The sequence below is a fragment of the Mycteria americana genome, chromosome 3 (genome assembly GCF_035582795.1).
Source record: "Mycteria americana isolate JAX WOST 10 ecotype Jacksonville Zoo and Gardens chromosome 3, USCA_MyAme_1.0, whole genome shotgun sequence".
NCBI lineage: Eukaryota > Metazoa > Chordata > Aves > Ciconiiformes > Ciconiidae > Mycteria > Mycteria americana.
In genome coordinates, this window is record NC_134367.1 from 99,335,465 (window position 1) to 99,360,699 (window position 25,235).

The window sequence follows — 25,235 nt, forward strand, 5'->3', positions numbered from 1 at the left end:
ACCTACTTAGCATTTAAAATTTAACCTCTTTCTTAAAGGAAGACAGAATGAATACCACAGCTGAGTAACTTCAGATATAAAAAGTTCCTTCATTAAATCAGTTGTTCTTTAATTCATAATAGAACTTAAATAAAGAATGACTTATAGGCAGCTGTTTCTAATATTGAGTCCCCACCACACATGAAAGGAACATTATTCTTACAGCAGCCTCTCTACCCTTGGGTGTTATCAGCCGAACATGTTTTGAACCCACCTAATGCATTTGAGGTAGCTTGGGTTTATTTTTCTTTCAATAAAATAAATGGTTTTGTAATTAAATTTCTGCACTGACTGTGCTTAATGGTTACATTGACAAGTGCTAATGTATGGGAAGAGAATGAGTTTGAAATGAAACATGCTGTTTTCCAATCTGCAAGCAATTTTGCACTGGGGCAATCAAAATCTTGTGCCAGTGAAACATTTTCATTAATCTGCTAACTTAGCGCACACTGCCCACTCAGCAGCACAAGGACACTTTTTTTTAAAAAACAAAAATATCATGAAGTGAGCCGTTGTTTGAAACCATTTTGTGGTCTCTGGCAGCAGGGCCTGTGGAAATTCGCTGACTTTACACCATGAAATGTTGCAGCTGTCTCAAAAGGGACTGGCTGCTTCAATGTTTGAGTTCTTGGCAATAATTCAGCTTTCAAATCTGTCTCTTTTTTCCCCTTAGCTAAATTTATTTTTGAATAAATCTTCTCATAGAAAATTGAGAGCAGCTATTACATATTTGGACTTCATTTATGAAAACCACTTCAAGTCATCAAGAAGTGCATCAATCCAGCTCTAATGTTTACAATACTTTCATGACTGGGAAACTAAACAATACTGTATTTCCCCCATTATCTTAATTTAGGTAGCACTGCATTTAAACACGAATGTGCCTTTTTTTTTTTATTGCCAGACAAACAAAAAAACCCAACTGCAGAGATGATTTGCTTTTGCGTAACTTGCTGGAAGCTCCGCGCAGGATCTGGCCACTAGAGGGTTGACTTCCCAACAGCTGCGCTTCGCAGCCAGAATCGCAGTGCTCTTTGTCGGGGAAAAGGCTTAGCAAAAAGCGAGATGAAGCTGTAACACCTTGGGCAGGCATACAGGATTCCAGCTTAAAAAAAAATACCCAAAAGCCCAAACTACCCAAGGAATCTTTTTGGTTTTGGTTTTGGTTTTGAGGGTGTTATGATGTGACATGGGCACAGTTATTTTCTCTCTCCGAGGAGAATGTCCTAGAAGTAACCCAGCACAAATTAACCACCAGACGGTCTTTAACAGCATGTACTTTAAGTCAGGAGGTATCTGGGATCACCGTGTTAAAGGGGACCACGCTATTTCCTTCACCGTGTGCTGCTTCGTTTGGGGCAGATCGCTGCTCACTATTTTAGTCCTTTTGCTGTGTGCAGCGCTTGGAGTAAGAGAAGTCAAATGAACTAAAATGTTCCTCTTTTGAACAGAATAATGGAGAATGAAATATTGTCCCAGCACAGACTTCTCCCCTCCAGCAGGAAATTGTACCTCAGGGGATGGATCGCTACGAGATGGGACATCGCCAACAAAATGTCATGCGGTGAGAGGTGTGCGATGAAATGACAAGGATCAACCAATATCGGTGATATTATAGCTTGTAATAATTATTCTCATGAGACTGCTCCATCCATGCTAAATAAACAGAAGTTTTTCAGCTGAGAGTTGCAGTTTGTGTCAGAATCCATTAGCCAAGCCCTAAAGCCAGGAGAACGTACAATATGGGAACTTTCTGCATCTTTTCTATTTAAAGGGTGGTTATATTTAAATAGGTTCAGATTAGTTGGCTACTTTTTTGTTCCTGTGTCTCCAGCATGGCATCTGTACTGTGTGATTGGGAAGTGGCATGGAGAACAGATTATTGTCTTACATTTTATGGCAGCTGCGTTCTTTGGACAAGGCGCTAGGCAAAATCAGTCAGAAACCTCTTTCACTCTAAAGTTTTTAGCAGAGGTGAAAAGGACAGTCCACTGGACTGTGCAACTTAAATAGGGACTACACAAAATAGGCATTGAAGTAAACTAAGACATCACCTTTTACTGCTACAACTCATCTTAGCTACCTGATGAATTCTAAGGTAATTCAAATTGAGTACCTAGCTACTGAAGGATGGATTGGTACACAGGTACAGGAAGGATGAAATGCTGATTAAATGTAGCAATATGCTAAGCTAGAATAAACTGTAGGAGGGGACATTTAGAGGGTTGTGGAAGCAGTTTAGCAATTGGACTGCAGACTCCAGCGGGGATGTGGGACACTTACCCAACAGCAAGAGAATGCCTTCAGTGATCACAGTGGGTGTGCTGTGCCTGGCACAAGCACTAAGGATATTATGGAGTGAGCAGGAACCCCGGAGAAACACCTCTCTAAAGTGTTTGCTTGAAGTTGAAATGAGACCAAAGGGGATGGATATCCTCACCTGCAGCTGGCAGAAGAAGTCATCATGCAGTAATGCAGCAGATACATTTATCCAACAGCAAATTGTGCAGGCTAAGATACGTGAGGTGTGAAGGACAAGGACGTCAGCGGGGCTGAATGGTTGCTCCAGGGGAGAGGAGGGGCAGTGAAGGCCAGAAGAGATACCTCTACGTGGGCAGGGGAATGTGAAGGGAATAAGGGATGCTCCGCAGAGGAAACTCTGTTTCCAGACAGAATGGTTCCTGTGCCTGTGATGAAGGAAGACTTGGTCTCTCTTTTCCTGCAACTCAAGGAGGGGAGTTGGGCATACCCGTCTTGGTGGTAGAAGTATAGCAACTTTCAAGCGTCAGGTTTACTTTAACCCCAAACGACACAGAACACTTGGTGGTTAGGATATAAAACAAAAGAATACAACACACCCAGGCACCATTAGGAAGGAGTATATTCATCTCAACAGACACTTTGAATTTCTTTGTCTACACAGTTTAGAGTTTTCATACAACCAATTGTTTCAATATAACCTCCCTATAATTATCAATTAGAAGGAAAGCACAAGAGGTCTACAGCAGTATTTAAGGTGCTGCACATTGAGACTTGTTGACAATGATAGTGCTATTAAGAGACGATAAATTTTGAAATACAATAAATCTGCAGTGGCTTAGACAGAAGCAAAGGATTTATTTTTAATGACAAAGCTTTGATTTTATTGTTCTTAATACTAATGTGATTGTTCTTTCAGCCTTCATTTCATGCATCTGAGCACTGCATCTAAGCCACAGTGTGAAGCATCTACAGTTACAAAGGGGATTGTGCAAAGGAAGTGCTAATTTCTAACAGTCCAGCTCTTGAACTGGTTGAAAACAAGACTTGGAAACAGTTGTCCAAGAAAACTAAAGTTATCATGTAATAATGCCTGCAGGGGTTCCACAACTGTTGCATAGTTTAGAACAAATTTGGCACTTCTTGAGGTAAGTCCCAGTAAAGAATATAAAGCGATCACATCTGCCGATCTGCATGCCTGAGCGAGTGCTGCGGTGTGCTCTGGATTGGGTTTATGCCTCCCCCAAAAGAAAATTTTGTCCATCTAGTATAGCCCTTGGCAAAATTTAGTTTCGTATCAGGCATATCCATGTACCACAGCAGACGTCTTAAGTAATCTTTATGCTGGGTTGGTGTCTCTCCCGTGGGTATTATAATGTGCTACAATTATCAATGAATCTTGGACTGACTTTCCAGATTTATGACATCATCTTCTATCACAAAATAGAAGTCCATAACGTGAAAAATGTGTTCACATTGATTGTGAGGAGTTTAACACTCTGGAGATTTTTACACAAGATCTGAAGGATCTGTGGTTATGAACAGTCATGTTTCGCATACTTTTTCTCTGCATGTAATAGTGTTATATTTTCATAATTAGGCTCTTGAAAATCCACATATGTACAAGTAGTGTGTTCTCCACCTTTGTATTTGTATAATAACTGAAGATAACTATTCCTTTCAGAGATACATTCTTTGGTAATTCTTGATCCCTTCTGATCGAAGGAAATAGTTCTTCATGTTGCAGGGAGAGACTGCATTTTTTTTACTTTCCTCCATTCGCACAACCTGGTGAGTCAGCCTGATGCACTGATGTTAATCCAACAACAAAGTTAATTACAAGGTTAAGCTCTAGGTTTTTGTCACATCCAGGAGAGCCCTGTGAGATGCAGGGTTGCACAAGTCACCCGTGCTTTCTCTGTATAAGTTACCAGAAGTGGACTAGATTTACACTTTTTAAAAAAAGTAGGTACCAGCTAGTTTTTTCAGCCTATCTGCATGTCATTATTTCATAATAATGCAGTATATGGACTGGCAGAATCATAATAGTAGTGTCCCAGCTAATGACTTTGTTGATTACATTTCAGCTCTGTTACAGTACAATTACATACAGTACCATTTAAGTTAATTTCCTCCTTTATCACTTTCATAAATCATTATTGGGGGGGCGGGGGGAGTTTGTCTCTCAAGTTTTATTACCTGTATGAATTCTCTCATTCACAAGGGAAGGGAGCTTTGCAGAAGCACCTCTGCAGAAGCTTATGGATGGACTCCTCCAAGCTGTAGGGACAGCTTGGGAAAAAGCAGAGATGCTTATTCAAAGTCTAAAGAACAGAAGGTTGAAATTGGCATCATGGGCTGGAGGCAAGAATTGACCTCTAGATATTAAATGAAGGAGGTATGGGGGGAGATTGTAAACAGCCTTGAAAATGATTGCAGCTGGAGAAACCCAGAGAGGAATGCGAAGACAGAAACAATATAGCTAGTGAGACCCTTAAAACAGCTTCATGAAGTAAGCCTGTCTTTGGCAAAACTGTAGGAAAGAATTTTACAATGTTCAAAATATAGAACCTGGAGGCATGGAGGAGGAGTATAGCTGCGTGGGTGCACCATATGAGGCTGCACCCCAGAGAATATCAGATCAATGCACATATTAAAATATGCAAATAATTACTTTGCTGCCATTTTACTAGCATTTTCTCTCCTCATTTTGAGATCAGATTGTGCTGTTGTCAAGTTACTTTCTTTGAGAAATTTCCTGCTCTCTCGTGTCACGTGCCATAGCGGGCACATCACTTCCTAAGAGTCCTCAGAGCACTGCTCTGCGGCTGGCTCCAAGTCAGGGAGTGAGAGGGGGCTCTGGGGTACCATGTGGATGGTAGCCACCAAGACCTGCATATGCGATAGCCACAACATCAACGAGTGTCTCATTTCCAAACCACTGTTACCCGAATACGGTGGCTCAATAGGCCAAGCAGCTGTGCTTCCCTTCGGCAGCAGGAAGCTGGCAGCTGAACCTATTTCCTCCTCCATCTCCTACTCAGGCATATTCTTAATGCAAAATCACTCCATTCATTTTGGGGTATATCCCACAGAATTGTAATTCCAACCTCCTTAAAATTCAGTTTAGTTCTGGTGTATGGGAACCATGCAAATGCTATTTTGGGGAGTAGAAAGTGAATTATTTTGCAGGCCTGTCTAAGGATTCCTCCTGAATGTAGTTTTCCGTGCAGTTAGATCTGCGTTCAGCAGTAATCGCTCATGTAGGCTATCCTATAACTATTTTCTCCACATGTTGAATTTGAATGATGACTTATTGTTATTACATACTCATGTATATTCCTCTAGTTCCCAGAGGCCCTAGTCAGGACAAAGTTTAGCAAATGCTGTACTAACGCATACAAAGGCAATCCCTTTCTCTGGGTCACAGAAGCGACAGAGAGGGGGGAAGTGAGACACACCCAGCATAGGTAGTACCACTGCATACAGATGTTATGCACATTTTCAACTTTTCCCTGGCCACGATAGATACGTGAAATCAGTGCCAACTATTCTAATCAGTCCCTTAAGACATCATTACAAGCTCCTACAGTGGCACAGTAAAGCTTCAGCTAATAGATTCACTGTCTCTGAATTGGGGAAGTCTGTTCCTTTCTACTATGGGACAGGTTTGGGTTGTAGAGAGAACTAATATCTTCTAGATATTACTATGATAAAATTCACTGCTATTCCTAGAAAAAAAAGGGAAAACTTTTGGGCACTTGCTATTGCCTCATGATACGCACACAGCATCACAGAGCCAGCAGTGCTACTCTCTCTACTCTCAGGTTTACTTCAGGTGTGGAAAAATGATACAGAGCCAAAACTTGCAGGGTGTGTTGGTTATTTAGAAATGTACAAAAGCCGTAGAAAAACCATCAGCCTAAGCAGTGCGCTTGTAATATCGGAGTAGTTGATTTCTTTCCTCCTGTAGCAAACATCCAGCTCACAAGCCAGGGAGCCCAGGGTGAAACACTAAAGGAGAGTTAACTATGAGTGTCCTTCTTCCTTAACAATCCAGTGTTATAATTAGTACAGAGCAATAGCACCATCAAGCTCCAGCTGAACAATTACATCCCAGGAAATTCAACCAACAAGTATCATATTATAAACAGTCGCATCTGTGTGGTAACACAGAAGTATGCACCAGTGCCACCTAGCCACTCCCCAGTGTATGTCACTTCTAGTGCTAGGCAAACCATGAAACCATCATTTGTCAAATAATGTGTTTTACATGCTCGGAGAAATTTGTAGCACCAATTATTAAAGAAATTATATGTTTATGACAAGCTTCTTGTAATCAATACACTGAGAAAAATTAGTAGTGAAATATATTAATTAAATGTTATCACATTGGCCATATAAACTGTAGAGAGCGAGCTGTTTACCCAATGGCCCTGCCATTGTCAAAGCTGTCCTGATGTGATGTCCAGAGAAAGTTAGAGAATCCAGCTGTCTGTGGAATAACTTTCAGAGACAAAAAACCACAGAATTTCAAGGACTTTCCATTGAACTAAGCCAAATGGTAAGTACTAAAAAAGCTATTATCTCTAACTAGGGGCATTATGCGTTCTGAGAAAGCTGCAGTCTCAAAGTTACAAATATGCAGACCTCCAACCAAGCAAGAGTACCTTGTGTGTCTCAGTTTGATGGCAAAGAGAGTTCAATAAAAGAAACAGGCTTCCTAGTTTAAAACTTGCATCATGTCTAATATAATGACCAGGGTAAAAAGAACTGTAGTTAACGAGCCTTGGAGTCTCCCAAAGCAAAACCTAGGATCCGAGCAACCAGAATTTTAGGAAGATGTGCATTTCCATCAGGACTTTGTGCTTCAGCCTCACTTCTGCACGGAATGGTCATACTATGGCCAGAAAGACAGGACGTAAGAATCACTGGAATTAGGAGAATTTTTTCTTCCACCAGCGTTACTGGAAGAGTTTTGGGAGCGCTAATGACATCCTCAGCCCATTGCAGATAACAGGAAATCCCCTGTGGTTTCAAAGGCACTGGAATTTCATTCTTTGTAACAAATGAGAGATAAAGCTGGAGGAAAGGGGTAATATTTTAATTAGATCAACTGTCTGAAGTGCAGTTCTCATTGTCACTAGATGGTGCAGCAGAGTAGCTTTACTTTGGAGCAGTTGCACTAGAACTTTGGAAAATGTCATGCTAAGGTGGGTTTTTTGCAGGCAGAGCCCTCCATAAAATAGGTCTTTCTCTCAGGACTATTTCTGTTTGCAGTTTGAGCACTATGGTCTTCTCTAACACTGTTTGAAGCTGAAAGAAGATGTGGGCTACCTATGAGGACTAGCCTAATATTGCTTCATTTTAGCTAGCCGTGCCATAGCCAGAAACACGCGACATCCTATTTATTTAGAAAGGCCAAGTGGTACAGTTGAGAACAAGAGCCTGAAATGTTACTTTCATCATGGGAAAGGTTAAAGAAAACTTGTGCAGATGATTTGTTGAGTTCACCAAATTTCACTCTTGAGCTGTATAGAGGGAAGAAAACCACAGATTATTTTAAGTATTTTTTGTGATTCAGAATGAAAAGTTTACATGACACTAACAAGAGGCGTCTTTTTCCTCCTGTTCTCTTGTTTCTTCCTTTTCTCTTCATCACCCCAGGTGGAATAAAAAGCAAAGGGAGTGATGGAATCCAGTGCTGAGGTAGATCAGCTAGGAGTCTTTCTCATACTGCTCCTTATTCAGAATATCAAATGATAAATTTCTTTTGAATTTCTCCCAGCAGCAGTTCAGTCCCTATCAGCAGTCCATTATCTGTCTAAAATCCATGGCTGACAATTTCTAGCCTGTACTTCATGTACTTATTGGTATAGCCCCTTCCACGCAGTAACAGGATATTTCTGCTGCTGCTTTATACATAGCAGTTTTACAGCTTTAACAATAAAAATGTCTTTCTGCTTTCAGGAAAAGGCCAATTCTAGTATTAAAACAACATTTGATGTGCTCTTGATAAGAGAGCCTCATCAAAACATCCAATATTGGAGTTCAGGTTTGAATCAAAAGTATCAGATTGTCCTTATTGACTTGGACTATTGCTTGGGAACTAAATTGTCTAAGTTGGGAATACAGACAATTTTGGGATTTACAATTTGTTCTATAGTTTGAGCCTATCTCAAAAATAAAAAGAGACTATGCTTTGAAAGGTTAATGGCACGTGTTCATCTCAACTGTGATTCTGAGAAGAGCTTCATGAGATCATTTTATTTTCACTTAGCAAATAATGAGAAAATTGCAATTTGGAGAACAGTATGAGAACTGTGCGGCTGTGTACTGAATTGTACTGGGCTAAGATTAAAAATGTGTACTTTAGTTCTTTCCTCTAGGAGGTTTCCTGCCAGCTCTAAGACAGGATATGATTTTGGGGAGAGAGAAGGCAGATTCTTCTGCAGTCCAGGCAGACATTATTTAAAACCCTTGAGACGGAATAGTAAGAAACAGAAGTAACCAAAATAAGTCTAAGTGCTAGTTCTCAAATTGCTAAGTCTTCATATAGTAGAACTGATTATATACCACATTTTCATTACCTCAGTATATTCTATAATTTGTTCTGTGAGTTGAGCAAGTCAAAAGAAGGATATGGAAATTCACTGATGATGAGGTGACTGGCAGCAAGCATGAAGCAAGACTCTCTCAGAGACTTGACATGTTAGTTGAAGGCGTGAAACTTTTGAACTGTGATGACATCTGTCACGATTTGTGACTTATTGATTATTGACTGAAAAACAAATTAATGACAGAAGACAATTATTCTGGAGCTCATACCTGGGTCAAATACTCTTGTGAACGGTGTATGTGTGACTGTACAAGGGAACGTTGATGCATATTTGGGCATGCAAGAGCACATTCTTCAAGCAAAGTTATGTCTTGCTCAGAAATGCAATGCAGTTAGGTATAAATGAAGACGTTAGGGTAGCAAGTGGGGTGACTACATTTTTCTGTTTATTTTCTAGAAGAAAAGAATTACATTTTGAGCAACTCTTTTGAGTTCTGTAAAACTACAACAAGCCAGTTTCTGCTAATAATAAAACAAGAGAAAGATTCTCAAATGACAATTCTAAATCCATGCCACTAAATCCACACTTATGTAAGCAATTAAGTAATTTTCAAGATTTTTCCCTGTGTGTGTGTGTATATAAGTGTATATTTACTATACACGCACGTATATACGGTATATATATATTAAAATGTGTTCCACCTGCAGGGGAAAGAGGGGAAGACATGGGAGGGCAACTGTTCAATATAACTGGGCATACTGAGCTGAGAGCGGAGTGATGGTGTGTATTTAGTTTTTAGAGTGCAAGTGGGGGGAGTGAATGCATTTGGGATAGGAAATACAGTCCTGGCAAACTGAAGAGAATCTGATATATTTTTTAAGGATTTTGAAAACTTGTTTTATAGACTGTTTTGTCTTTATTTGGATCCAGTTCTGCAGTGGTGAAGTGAGAAGACGCTGAACAGATCTGAGGATGATTGTACGTGGGTATTTTGGCCCATGTCATTCTCATGTGTCGTCTTGAAATGTGAAGAAGAGCTTTGGAAAGGCAGCATGAGGAGGAAGGGAGATGCTAAGCTGTGCACCTGGGCGAGGAAGAAGAAATAAGAGTTGTCAGCAAATGATGTAACTGGGCGAGGATGGATGGCATTGGATGAAGGTAGAGTCCTGGACATTTTGGCTGTATTGCAAGAGGGCTTAACCATGTGAAAGATTGTGTGCTTGAAGTGACCAATTTAAATTTGTGCTTCGGGGCCCATTCAGATGTCACTGTGCTCCAGATAATATTATTAAAGGTCTCAGTCATCAGAGAGCAGAGAAGATGCGTATCAAACTGGAAAATTAGTATAGGCATTCACATAATAAAATCCACTAATCCAATCATAACTACACAAGTGCTACATTCTCTTACCATCTGGAAAACAAGAGGTGTATCCCATGAGGCAGTCACAGAGAGCAATATTTTAAAGTAAATTCCATCACTTTGTATGTTAGAATGTTTAATTATGAGCAACCTTATATTCTAAACGTCACATTTTATCTCAGGAAATTAAAGGAGACACGTTTAAAAAAAGCAAAGGAAGGAAAAGTTTTTGAGCAATTAGTTCCATTTTACTTAAGATCTTTTAAAATGCAGAATCTCTGCTAATAAATATTATACATGATCAGTTTTGAAGGGTTTCATTAGCTTTGTTTATCATTTAAGACACATTCCTCTGCAGTTTAGCCCCAAAGAAATTTTGTTTAACATGACGGAGGCTGCTAGAAATGGTACTAAACCAATACCACATCCACTACAACGTCTTGCCGCGGCAGAGTTGCTCTGGGTTACACGCTTTCAGATTTAAATTTCCAAAGTGAGTATGTTGTGCACTATTTTTATTGTGAGGCTTTTCCATAGCCTAATAAGTATCTCAGCCACAAAAAGCTTTGCTCATCTTCAGCCCTTTCTTGGTGCTGTCTCACTGCTCCCAGCTCCATCCTTCCCTTCTGCTTGGGCAGCTCTTCCGAAGTGTGTTTGCACAGCCCTGATCACCGGCCACTTCATCACTGACACCACCACCACCAGGGACGAAATCCTGTGAAAGCCACGAGCGTGTGACCTGCGTCAGGAGCTGGGGAGGGCTCCTGTGGGTTTGGTTGTGTCTTAAAGCTCCCGGCAGGTCACAGGCAGGCTCTGTGAAGGGCTGCTTTCTCCCCTGGGTCACGCCCAGGCTCTGCAAAAGATTCTTTCCTGCTTTCCCCCCCCGCCTGCTATGAACGGCCACTGATCAGAGGAAGGACAGTATCCAATACCTGACACGCCGCAGAGTAATTTTTTCGCTCCTCCTCCGGCTCTGCCCTGCGCACCTCCAGCTTTCATTCACTTCCAGAGGAGTCAATGGCAGTCGACGGCTTCTACCATTACCTGTAACATTTGGAATATTAACAATAATCAGTGTTGCGAGAGATAGCGAAGATGAAAAATGATACATGCTAGAGATAACCATTAATAGGATTGTTATTTTTTTTAGGTGTGACTCTTTGGGTTAGGACATTTGATCCCAGTATCAATAGCTTCTCTGTTCCCCGGGGCAAAAACTTAATGCTTTCGCTTTCTGAACTAGTCACTATTTATAATATGCGTACCCTTTATTACAATCATTTATTTTTTTCAACATTTTATGAGGTGTGCTTATTAAATGAAATGGTAAGTCTGGCACTGGCAAGTCTCTTGTGCACTTTTTTTTTGCATTTCCTTTCTTTTGGCAGGTCCATGAAAAGGGAGTAAGTTTCTGTGGGCTGTGCATGCTTTTCCACCCTTTTTCAGGATTTGTCACATCTCCTGGAAGGCCTTATAACTCACAAAACATGAATTTATATCCCAGCAATTTGCCAAGCCTTGTCAAATCCTAACATTTTTGTTGGCAACTATTTGCATCTCTCGGCTGAAAGGGAGTAACTTAGATCATCCAGTCACAATTCTGTTCTTTGGATACCTTTTGATGGTGGATGTGTTAGTTTTGATACATGGTTTAATCTCCGCTTGCAAGGGGCCGCCCACTATATTTCATGTCCTCACTCAGTGAATCTTTTGCAAAGTGGACATTCTGCTTCATCAGCTGATTTTCCAGTTTTACACGTCTGCACTTGCAGTCCCACTTCTCTCTGAAGAAAAATGATCTGAGAAAAAATCTTTAAAATTAAATAGAGGTAATGCTTCTTGCTTCTTTCAGATACAGTTCCTGTGTAAGGTACCGTACCGGTGACCTCTACCATACTGTAAGGGAGACTGTACCATGAGCTGATCATGTATTTATTTTTTTGGAAGATGCTTTTTCATCCTGTTTATTTTTAACTCACGTCTGTCTCCTTAGTGCAGTGGCCACAAAACTTTGACTCTTGGGGTATGGAATAGGAGAGTCATTTAAACCTTTGGGACAGGAATACGTTTAAAGACAAGTTATTGTTCATTATAGCTCATTCAAACAGCTCTGAATGAGAGAATTTTTGATGGTTTTAAACGCCTAAAGAAGAAATAATTCTCATCTTTTGCACTGAACAGAATTAGCGGTGAGAAAAGCAAGAGGATATGGGATTTCCTCAGGTAGGATCTGTGAAGAGAATATTTATTGGGTTTGCTTACTAGCTCCAATAGAAGTGAGAAATTTTAATAATAGGCAGCGCAACAGATGTTAGATCGCTACGTCTAGTCCTGCCATATGCTCTTTGTTATGAGTCATTCTGGATGCCATCCATCCCCGTACCAGCACTCGCTGGAAGCATCAATCTGTAGCAGGAAGACTGAACCGAGGCATATGCACAGGAACAGCTGGGGGGTCTGCCTATCTCCTCCGCCGGTTCAGAAGGGGGGGATGCGAGAGCCCGGCTGCGTTTACATTCACCGCCATCTATACATGACCTAGGCCATGCTGGGTCCCACTTAATTGGTACGCAGCAAATGAGGAATCCACTTCTGGCAGTTATTTTTAGTCGTTCCCTGTGACATCTCGGGATAGCAGTAGAGTCTGACCTCCCTCTGAAATGAAGCACTCTTTGCCCTTTAGCACAGCGTTGCTTAAATTCATTTCAAGCATGAATGTATTCACCGGCCTCCGTCCGTGTCAGATTTTCAAGGGAAAATTAGGATGGTACATAGTCACACTTAGTCATACAAGGAACCCGTGGTTAAATTTGTACCCCAGATGGACTCTGTCCTTTTTTCTTCCTGTTTGAAAGCAAACACCCTGCCTTCTCATGCTCTAGTGCAGTCTTGTATATCAGCGGTGGGGGAGAGGAACAGATGCCAGAGGAGCTGGATGAATAGAAAGGACAGGCTGCTGCTACCTCTGACGAGAATCACCTCAGGGACAGCAAAACCAACTTTTGCTGGAAGACAACCGTGAGTTTTTCTTTCAGTTTGAGGAAAACCTCACTAGCTGTCAAAAACCAAGCCATGCACTTTACAATTGGGAGTTATTTCAGCAATGAATCCCCCCATGAAGATGAGTGCAAATATTGAGCTGCCTCTCGTTCTCTCGCTGTCTCTCTTTTCTTTCCTTTAGCCTCCCCCACCCCAAGAAAAAAAAAAAGTCTCTTTTCAGCTGTGGACACATGTGTCTCTAGCCGCTCAGTGAGAATTAGTAATTGAGATATTCATCTGGTCGGAGCGAACAAATTGGCAAATCCCCACGCACCTTTGCCGTGGGAGGGCAGAGAAGGCCAGGCACGCAGCAGGAGGCGGGCAGCCCCAGTTGTCCCCAGGTCCCCGGGACTCCGGCATTCCGGGGCACAAGAAGAAGGAAGCTGTTGTGCAACAGAGGGGAAATGGGAAGTGATCTATTTTAAAGGATTTCATGCTTTGCTCCAGAAACCTGGCTAAAATTCTGATCTGCTTTTGAGAGAAAATCTCAAGATATTGCCATGGTAGCAGTATTTTTGGTTGCCTAAACTAGCTTCCTGAGGACCCAACTGGCTTTAGTTCCTGGATGTATGTCTAAACTTCAGTGGAAGTGAGTCATATCTAGCTGCTTTTTTTTTTTTTTGGTGGCAAATCCAATTTTTACTGCCTTGTGCCCTGCTGTGCTGGTTGCACAGCATTGCAATCCTATCCCTCGAGGTGCTGAGTGGTTCTCTCAGCACCTACACATCAGCACGGCCTCTGCGCTCCATCCTGCAGGGTGCTCGTCTGGATAAGGCCTCTGATGTTTAAGTACAAGAGTACCACCATCGCGTCACAGGACTGTTTACATGTTGCCATACAGTCCCGGTTCTGCGCATGCTTCAGAATGATGCAGAGTACCTGTGCACCTTTAGAAGCCGGAAATGGCTCCGTCCAGAGAAATATTTCTAATCAATTTAGTAGAATACATATTATAAGCATGGTGATTATTTTTTTTTCTTTCTAACAGATTCAGTTGTACCAAATTTTATATTAGGTTAGGGAATGTTACACTTCAACTATTCTCTGTGTGTGTGTATTAGATTTGCAATGTTTATTTTGGTATATGATCCAGAGATTTCACCCTCTGCATCCCTCTCACACTGTGCTGAAGCCAAACAATGAAAGTAGTTCTTTTAAAGTCACAATCTCCTTAGTGTTGTTTGCAACACAGATTTCTAATAGAGGGACATCAGTCTCCTAAACAGTCACCCTTTTTTTTCCACAGGCACCAAATGGGGTATTTTCCAATGAGAGGTACATTTGCAAAAGACCCTTTTGCTAGAAAATGCCTATCTGTTAAAACAGGGGTTTTGTCCTATGAATAAGCAGCATTTGGAGGCAATATTTACCAAGTCCAAGATGCGTTTTTTTGGAGAAAGACTATATAATAGCAAATGCATATGGTTTTATTACTGTAAATTAAACTACCATTTGGGTGAGTTATTGCAAATATGCAATCCAAAGGTAAAAGCTCATCTGGATGATTATGTATGTGTGTATTTACACACCGCACTTTCGGTTCTCGTTTTGGCAACTGTAGGCTGGACGGTTAATCTGGATATTTCCCACCCTGGCACTGGGACGTGTTCCCCCCTTGTGGCAATAGCACATATGGAATTTTACGAGTCTGCTCTGTCTCTTCACTAATGGGCTTCACCTTTTACCCCCAAGAGCTGAGGATCTTGATTTTAAATCCAGGGTTTACAGGTTCAGAGCTTGCAGGCAACCTAGCCAGAGGTGTTCTCATACAGGCCCAAAACCAGTGGCAGAAAAGCCAAGTAAAGAATCATTATTTTATCCCCCCACACTGTAATTCTTCTTCCATCTTCAGTGGATATCAGTGTCTCTTTCCAGTTTTTGTGATAATTGGTGAATCAAAATAATTCACAAAGAGAAATGTGCTATTTCCCAGAGACGGTGGTGTATTTAAGCGTATTTTTATGGTGGATGAGGTTTTGGTGTGTCATCTTTGAAAATATGGGCAAATGGATGATTTCTTTGATCCAACAAAAACAGCCACAGAAAGAAAAGGATGCAAAATTCAGGGTGTTGCAAGTTCACTCTCAGAGCTAAGCTGTGGTCTCTCTATTTTACTATTGCCAAGAATGCATGCCAAGTCATTGAGGTTGACCACGTTTTATTACCTCTGTTTTTGCTATTCTACCTTATTCCTGAGACAAGTGGGAAAATTGTGTCTGAAAACTGTCTTTAAACCCTGGACTTCTAGATTGTACATCTTTAATGAATACTGGACGGGTTCCACTACTGTGCGCTGCTGTCTGGGCCTCGGCTTATTAGATACTGTTTTGAAATCCATAATTGTAACCAGGTTTGTGATGGGTCACATGCCCCTGTATACAAAAATTTCGGTCATCCTGATGGAGCTGCTATTTCAGAAGAAATCAACTAATCCAAATCTAGTATTTGAATGCTTTTAGTTTTACTTGTTTTGGCCTTCCCGGTCCAAGGTGTGAAAAATGGCAATTTCTATATTTCTGGGAAATTAATTTTCGAGGTTGACTTTGGGCCAGTAACCTGAAGTGCTAACATAGTCCATATGTCTGACTAGTAAAGGTTGACTGAAAGGTATGAAAGTTCTAGCGAAAGCCCATTTTTCCTGCTCCTTTCAGTAAATTGCAGGATTCCATTATACTGATGATAATCCACGGTTATTCATGTCTGAGCACTGATCCCCAGTGAAGCTGGGATGAAGGTAAAATGCGTGGAATTTGTTCTCTATAGGTGCTGCTTTTCATGCCGAGCAAAAGCTCAGTATTTATAATTTGCTCTCCTCTAGCATTTGTCATCTTTCTGCCCCTCTCTCAAGATTATAATTCCTGCCCAGTATTTTCTTTTTAAACTACCTCTCATTTTAATACACATTTTGTGTTTTCTTAAAATAAATGCTGTCACACAGCTCTTCCTCTTCCCTTATTGAGAAAACAGTAATACTCGTACGATGGTGGAAAAAAATTGAGAGGGAGGGAGAGACAGAGAAAGGAAACAGAAATCATAACCAAAAAGTTCGCACTGATTATTGAAATAGTCAGTGTTCCCCTGGGCTGTGGGGAAGGGAAAGGCACTTTTACAGTGTCTTGGAATATTTTTCTTCTGCACAATTCTGACTTTTCACCACATATTCATGCTACAGTGAGAGAGAGGAAGAAAAGAAAAAGGACTCAGAGGTTTTACAGTAAGTTTTTTCATTATCTTTCGTAGCGACACTTGCTGGTAACAAGTCCCAGGCAATATTAATGTTAAGGTTTTTAAAACTATGATTCTTGGTACTCCTATGTAAAATTATTTAGCAAGCACATTATTTTAGTACTAATGGTTTCTCCTTCTCTGTGAAAATTTTGTAGCTTAACACGTGTGGTGTCACAGTGACACTTTTTAAGATAGAGCCATTACAATATTTAGGACAGTGTTATTACTAGTGGGAAATATTTATGTATTTGTAGAAGGCTTCAGTAAGCCTCAGGTCCCGTTTTCGGTGAGGTATTTAAAGGCAGAAAAGAGACAAATAAAGACAGTGAAAGACTTCTGTATGGTCAGGAGGGACTTCATGCAAGTATGGAGCATTTCCCTGGGCTAGAAATCCAAATCATAATCTGAGAACTACAATATTTTAAGAAATTCTGCCTGTCAGAGACTGCTTTTTTCTTTCTGAGCAGACTCAGGTTCAAATTAAATTGAAATCAGTCCTAAGAATCGTATTTATTTCACCGGACTTTGGATTTTCTGAAGACAAGTCACTGGCAAAAACTCCTTCAGATTTCGCAGCACATAAAGGGGTGACGCCGCGGCGGCAGAGGCTGCAGAGGTGAGCTGTGCAGAACCAGCGGGGCAGAATCAGGCCCCGAGGGGGAGAGGGGAAGGACGGAGCAGCTTTCTCATCCGCAGCAAGGTATTGGGTACTGTTTGAAAAATCAACTGTATTTCTCTAACAGACTAAGAAATATGCCATAAAAATGTTGTTCGATTTTAAGGTATAAGTAGCAGTAAGTTACTGAGCTCCCCTTATCAAAAAGAATACAAAGGCTTCCCCCTACGACTGCCAGATGACTACCTGAATTTGCAATTGTAGCATATTTCTCCTCTAAAACTGCTACCAATCTTCCAAATACAAGCAATAACTACATATGGACATGTTTAGCAAATCAGAAAGAAAAGATTGATTGCTGGGAAATGCTTTGTTTCCAATTATTTTCTTCATAAAAGCTAGAATTCCAGATAAACAGAGTAACAAAATCCCACTGGTTTATCTGTAAGTATACACTGATTTAGAAATGCTATTAAAATTGCTTATTTGAAAATCACCTAGCAGAGAAAACTGAAAACAAAAATCTTTTCATACTGATCTCCTTTGGAGTTACATTTAAGCATTTTTGTAGAGGAGTGCCATTGTGAGTGAAATATTCAGTGCTGCTTCCATCACAATTCTGCATTTTAGCTTGAATTCTTTTATTCTCTTTCTTACTAAATGAACCCGATTTTTCATGCTGACAACATACAAGACGTATTTCTCATATCCAGTATATATGGCACTTGCTAAATCAGCTCCTGATGCGCTAGCTAATTTTAAGCAGGGAGGCTAAGAGATACACCATTACTTATTATTTCTAATGTGTTTCTTAATATGCAACTTGTCATTTTCAGCCGTGATGCTGACTCAGCAGTAGGTTTATTTCCAGAATTACTAAAACAACTTTCCTCTCCGAGTAGCAAGGGACCTATGGTTCACTGGTAGAGAACAGTGAAACAGAAAGAGGCCTTTTTCTATCTTTTAATATTAAAAAATAAACTAGTAAGAGTTCATAAAACAGTCCTGGAGAACTGCTGGGATACAAAAAAGTGGCAGTAGATCTCATATTTCAGAGACGGATTGAACATAACCATATTTAATTTGGGTTGCATCTTAAATGTATAGCTTGCATTATTTTACACATTTAACCAATGCTGCAAAACGAGATTTAGAGGGATCGCTTTTTATTTGCTTATACCTACTTCACAAATGTCAGAATCAATCACTTTTTCAGACAGATGTTTTCTTACTCATATGCCACAGTAAAGTGACATTTTGTACATGTAAACTTTCTTTTGGTTCACAGCATTTAATGACTGCTCTTTCCCATCCCCAACTTTCTGGGAACATTCAGGGACTAAGTACGGGATTCAGACATTTAGAGGGGGCTGTTTTAAAAAATACTGGAACACCATTTAGTTCAAAAGAGGACCTTTTTACTTAGGATATTTTTTCAGGGTTTTTTTTCTTCCTTTTCTAAAAAAGAAATATCTTCCTTTCCATCATCATCAACAATATTATAATAAAGAGCAGAGGAATGCATGTTACTCCTCAGCTAATAAATCGGCACAAGAGTTTTGCTAAGATAGTCATGTATTGATAAGCTTTTGTGCAGACTTCGACAGGTATATGCAGATTTGCACATAGATTGTATGTATAAAAGCCCCAAATTTGTAAGCTGCCATAAGAAAGGACTTTGTGTTTTCTACTGTCATGATTCTCAGCTAAGAGTAACCACAACACCTTTTCTGGGCACCTCAAACCCTTTCTGAACCAAGGAGAAAGCTGTAAAGAGAACCTCTCTCTTAAAGGGAGTAAAATCCTGTGGAAGAGCATCTCCACCAGCAACTTTTCATAGCCAGCCACAAACTGTTACTCCGAGCTAGGGAAGGTCATAGAAGACTGCCTTTGCTAACGCTTTTAGATATCGCTAGCATCCCTCGCAAATGATTCCCAAATTGCACTGCTGGATTAGTTCCTCTTTACTCTATGTCCATTTTAATGTTATTGGAGCTCTGTGATGTCTGTGCATGGCACACTGAGGCCATATGCTGTCCTTGAGCTGGGGTTGGAGTGAGGGGCTCACACTTCACAGCTTCAGCCACTCCTCTCACATCAGCCTGTGAAGTCCCAGAGAGGTGTCTGTTCTCAGGGCTGCGCTGTTCAGGATGGGTATGAAGCTCCTTAGGAACACGGAACATCAGCAAGACGCGAACGATCCTTGTCGTGATCTCCTCCAGCTCTCTCACTGCTTGGAGGATGCAACTGGAGACAGAAGAAGCTGATGCTAGAGGAGAGAAAACCCACTGATGAAAACCAAGCTTCACAGCACCCTCTTATTTGCCATCCCTTCTCCCTGACTCCTCGGATCTTGTTCCTCTGCTTGTGCTCCAAGTGTTCCTGAACATCCAAATAGGGCTCCCACAAAATATATTTAACATTTACAGTGAGCACCTTTCCTTCCTGGCAGATATGGACTTACTAACAGGAATTAAAACTTTCGATTTTTTAAAACTTTTCTCTTCGTAGATAGGAAAATGCTAGATTTTGGGAGAGAAAAAAAAGCAGTTTTTCAGGCTCAAGTGTCCTCTTTATCTGTGCTATTGCCCCTTGCTGCCTCTGTGCTCCCTGTTTGCTAGTGACCCCTGACAAATACCATCCCTACTGAAGGGCTGGGGTCCCATACTGAAACTGTTTCAAGCCGTTTGCCCAAGCTGCCCTCTGGCTTTTCTTAGCCCACTTTCACCAGGGCTTTGTCATGACTTTCCATAGCACCACTCAGCTGGAATATTTCAAATTTAGTAGCTCAGGCCCTCACAATCAGAAAAGACCTTTAAACATCTATGGACCTCTTCACATCCAGAACAAAAGGCAGTACCCAATTTGGACTCGGCCATCCCATGGAGACAACATGCTCCAGACTTTCCTCACCCTCAAAATTGCTTTATAGAATTAAGTCCAGCCCCTAACCGCCGTAGAAAAAAGAGCAAGTGTAATGTATCTTGAATATTTAGGAGCTGTCAGAGCAAAGGGGGCACACGTAACTTCACAGATGTTCTCTGTAGTGTGTTTCTGCATTCCCTGCCCAAAGCAGCAGACCATCACTGATGCGTCTTCATTAGGGAAGGATATTTTATTCACTCATATTAACAAACTACTGGAGTCAAGACAATCTGTAGCACTCATGTTTATGCAGAACAAGTTAAAAATGATGGAGTAATCAAGCATGGGGTTTGATCTATAATTTGAGCAAACATTTCAAACCAGCTTCCTTAATTGGGACTTGGCCTCATGTTAATTGACTTAAGGTAAGTGAACAAATTGAGAAACACATGTTGCTAATGTGCAGAAGACAATGGGGTTGCAGGCGGGCAGGGTCTAGTAGCTTAAGAAATTATTAACCACTGACTGATCGCTTTTATTGGCCAGGCACGTGGGGAAGACGGTGGTCACGCTGTACACTCTCCTCTATGGCTATTTATGTCAGATATAAATTACTCAGTGCTAACGTACACTGCCCACGTCAAGGAAAGCAACAGCACAGACATAATTTTGTTCATATGACTAATCTGAATTTGTAATCAGTGCTTTTTTTTTTTTTTTTTTAATGGGTGATGTTAATGGTTCCTCCTCACCATCGCACAGTAAGGGTTCAATTTTGGTTTTGCCACAAGCATATTATGTGATGTAGGCAAAATATTTAATCCCGCCATAGGCAAAATATTTAATCCCACCATAGTTTTGTTTGTACAAATATGCTTTCCTACTCCAATTTCTGTTTTATTTATTGAGCATATATGATTTTAGTGGCAGGACAGGGATTTACTGTGCATACGCATAAAAGAAAGTGTTCGGAATTGCAACAGATACTACTATAATCTGAATAAAAATGTATCGCTGTGCCTATTCCTCGCATGTTTATCAACTGCATGTTTTGCACACAGAGAGTTTTATATTGTACATTCACACAGTGTTCTTCTCTGTCACCTTCCCATTTTGACAGTCAATTGTTTATACGCTTGAACAATACATTAATAGAGGTTCAGAAAGAAAACAGTTAGATGTTCGCTGTTATCCCAGGATATTGTGTTCATTTTCTAATAAGTGCCTCTAGTGCACTGGGGTCCCTAATCAATGTAAATATTGTTTAAGATGAACGTTGCAGTGGGCATACCATGGAGCCAGACCACCAGCAGAGCATTAAACAAGGACAGATGTGAATGCCAGGATAAAAATGAAGACATTCCTGAAGTGTAAGTATGTTACTTGTAATAATCTGTTTATAGGAAATGGTCATGAAAAGGAAAAAAAAAACAAACAAAAAAACCCCAAAAAACTTCTGGAAAATAAGAATACCAAATAAAGTCATTATGTTGAGATACTGCAGTTGTACGTTTGCTAAAATAGCTGACTGAAAGTGTGTGATATTCTGGTATCTTGAATAATTAAGATCTTATAAACTTAATCTTGTATGAATGTTGTTAATGACTTTACAAAGGTTTAATCACTTTGTGGTTATCTGTACAGGAGCAAAATGCATGTTTTTATTTTATACACATGGTTTTCTCTCAGAGGTAGTATCTTTTATAAGATTGGAGGATCTAATTAGGATAACAGACAAATATACGCTGTCTCACAAGTCATTCTAGGAGAAGCAATGAGAGAGATAAACCTCTTCTAGTTCTAATAATTTATAAAGATCATCTGATTCCTACTTCTTGCTTACTGGATTCACGTTGATTAATTCACTAGCTGCCAATTTGCATGAGCAGCCATGCAGCATGTCTCCTACTGATATTTAAACACCAGTTTGTTCCTTGCTGGCTTTGTAGTCAGGCTGCTCTCTGCATTGCCCTGATTTGGAGATTATTGGTGACATTTGCAAGGGATTTGGAGCCCCATCACACTGACTATTCATGGTACTTGTACACGTACCGCCTGCCCCTGCTAGGGCAGGGGAGGTGGCAGTGCCTGCTGCTCTGGAGCTGGCAATGGCACAGGCTGACCCGCGTGGGGCAAGCAGGGGCAGGAATCCCCTCTGGGGTAGGTAGGCAGGATTGGGCATCCCTTCTAGGGTAGGTAGGCAGGATTGGGAATCCCTTCTAGGGAAGGTAGGCAGGATTGGGCATCCCTTCTAGGGAAGGTAGGCAGGATTGGGCATCCCTTCTAGGGAAGGTAGGCAGGATTGGGAATCCCTTCTAGGGAAGGTAGGCAGGGTTGGGGATCCCTTCTAGGGAAGGTAGGCAGGGTTGGGGATCCCTTCTGGAGGAGGGGAGGGCCAGGGAGAGAAGTCCCCCAGGGGAAGTGGGGAGCGGGAGCACGTCGACTGATGGGGTGGTTTGGAAATATGACTGGCATTATTTCTCCGGGATGCCAGGGAGGATGCAGTCCTCTCCATTTGCTGTGGAGAATGGGATCTCAGAGGTTCTCGTATGACCAAGACTTATTTTCAGAGTGCTCAGTCCTCAGCGACAGCCAGAGCTGGAAGGTCTCAGCCCCTAACTGGCCACTGAGAGCTGAAACATCTACTAGGTGGGAGTCTCTTAACAGTCTTTGGCCCAAAAGCTGTAGCTTTGATCTATATAACTGTGAATGCAACAGATTAATTTAAAGTAAGCCACGATGTTTGATAGCTGGGTGGATATCAGGGTGTCATTACTGCAGACTTCTTGGTAGGAGTCTGATTTAGCTTCAATATTGATTTCTCAAAGAGTGATGGCAGAGAATCTGTTGGAACTAGCATATTGGATTACTGTCTAAGCCAACAATGATTTAGAACTGAGTTGATTAAACAGTACAGTTTGGGATAGGTCAGCAGACTTTATTGTTCATTGTTTTCCATTTTGTAGTAAAATCAACTACGATAGCAGTCTTCTAAAATGTGATTAGCACAAACACTATTGTTGTTTGACGTGGTGTATCAGATATAATGATTTCCATCCCAGGTCTACAGCTTTTCTTTTTTACATTCTTGATTGTATAATTGAAAGCAGCAGCTTTATCTTTCTTCTGCCTTTGGTGGAAGTCATTCAATAAATAGTGCCAACTACATTACAGCTTAGAAACAGTCTGATATAAAAGGCACTGCATTTCACTAGCTCTTGCTCAATGCAGGAATACTCTGTACTGAACCAAGGTATTACGTTAACTTTTAAGAAAACGACTGGAAGTATGCAGAGCGCGTGTCAATCTTGAAAGCACCATGTAGGCTGCAGAAAAATCACTTAATGCCTGAGTTATCCTGTATATCTGTATCACCCTGCTGGGTGGTTATTCATGTCAAGTATAGGGTTTAATATTAAGAGCAGTCACTGCACTAAAAGGAAAAATATGTTTACTGCTTTCAGAATTTATTTTGCATTTGCCCAAAAGCCTAATCCTACTGACATGGGTTGTTTTGCCAAAATTTAGAGAATGCAGGACTGAACCCTAAAAATGACTCACTGTTAGAAAAATACACCCCTTTCCTGAAAAACACGTACTTATGTTTGACCATATGCATGCGAATATTTCCATGACTACAGAGGATATTGATTGGTCCCTGTGGGACTACTCGTGTGTATAAATGCTTGAAGGATCAAGTTCTAATTTTGCTCAATATCAGAGCTAATTGCTGTAGATACTAATGACAAAAACTGGAGGTTGTCTCCTAGTTGTGGTAGCTGAGGATGTTGCATGAACTTTGCTCATGAGGTGATTTATTACACATTCACTTTTTTAAAACAGTCCGAATACAGTCAGTAACTATTTATACAATTAAATTTAACAACTATGAAATACGTGTTATGGTGCCAGTTTGAAACATACTCCTAATAGCTAGTTTTATGTATGATGGACCACCAGGAAGCTGTCATCAGAAGAATACTGTGCCCTTTTTATACATTCTCTACATTTCTTTTTACTTAATAGACTGTTTAATAATACTGTAGTCAAAACTGAACAATAGAGATTAATGATTTGATGTAAGAATACTTCAAGGTAAAAATTAAACATGTATAACATTCCAGCTGGTGATATACTATGGAAAGCTCTCAAGCATGTAAAGAAGAGTTTAAGAACTGCTTTAGAAAATCAGCACATATAGAGCAAATGTGAAGGGTGTGTATCGTGAAGTATATCACCAGGCAAATTTTTTCTTTTCATGGGAAAGGTACTATAGAGACCACACAAAAAACAAAACAAAACAAAACAAAACAAAAAAACCAACCCAAACCTGTTATTTCAAGGAAATCTTCAGAGCTAAAAGAGAAATTAAAAAGTGACCTAACCATAAAATAATAAATGGTGTGAGGGGAAGATGCATTTTACTTATTCTTTTCTCGGTTATTCTTGCACGTGAAAATTTCTGCATCCCAGACACTGCATGAAACAGCAATGGCATATTTTTCCTTAATGCTCTTGATTTACCGGGCTCATAAAATGTAAGACCAGAAGTTATTCTTAATATGGACTCATTCTGCCACTAATGCATGCAGGCTGTTTTTTGTCTTCGTGTTAATGCAAGAGAACCGTACTCAGTCTATTTGTAAAACAGTATAAATGTTGCCCGCGAATGGGAAAAATAATTGAGTAAGAGTTTGCAGCATCAGTCGCCAGATTAACAGCTCTCAGCTTGCGTTTGTTGTTTCAGTGTGATCCCTTGAAAACACGTTCACAAGGAAGAAACGAGGGACCAGAGAAAGTCCATTTCAAAAGCATCCCTGTGCAGGTGGGGGGACAGTTCCAGCTCCTGCAGAAGTGCCGTTGCTGCTATTTTCAGCATCAGCCAAAGCTTAATTTCTCCTCCTTGGCCAACATCTCCGGCTCGGTGGGCATCAGTGGTGTAGGTATGGCTCTGCTTCTCTCTCCCAGCTGGGACACACCAGCCCAGCAGCCACTGCCTGTGTCTGGTGCCAGCCCTGGGCTTCCTCAGCCAGCACTGCCCAAAGATGCTCCCCACCACCCGTGGGCACCCCGCAAAATAGCCAAGCAAAACCCCTTTCTCTTGAATCAACAGCAAAAGGCCACTGAGCTCCACGGGGATGGAAATGGTCCTTATTGTGGCTTTTGGCTTTGCAGCCACTTCCAGTAGGCAGCACGGGTCCTCTGGCAGCAGAAGCCAGCTGATACACTAAACTATGCTAAAGTAGTGTTTAGAGAAATAGTAATTA